A 260-nucleotide genomic window follows, 5' to 3' on the forward strand; every position below is an offset into this window, starting at 1 on the left:
TGCGTGCGCCTGTTAATAAATAAGACACTAGAACAAGACATAGCAATCAAATGATGATTCACGAATGAGTGATCCGAGCTATCAATTACGTCAGTGCGGGATGTGCCACACTGGGCTTCAATATATATTAAAAATAAACCTCTCATTGATAGATATTTCACTAATCGCTGAAAATAATTACGTGCATTTTTGAAACATTTCATTTTTTTTACTACAGTGATTTCATGCCACAATAATCTCGAGTGACGAAAACATCCCCA

The sequence above is a fragment of the Penaeus monodon genome, chromosome 32, assembly GCF_015228065.2.
Source record: "Penaeus monodon isolate SGIC_2016 chromosome 32, NSTDA_Pmon_1, whole genome shotgun sequence".
In the NCBI taxonomy this organism is placed as follows: domain Eukaryota; kingdom Metazoa; phylum Arthropoda; class Malacostraca; order Decapoda; family Penaeidae; genus Penaeus; species Penaeus monodon.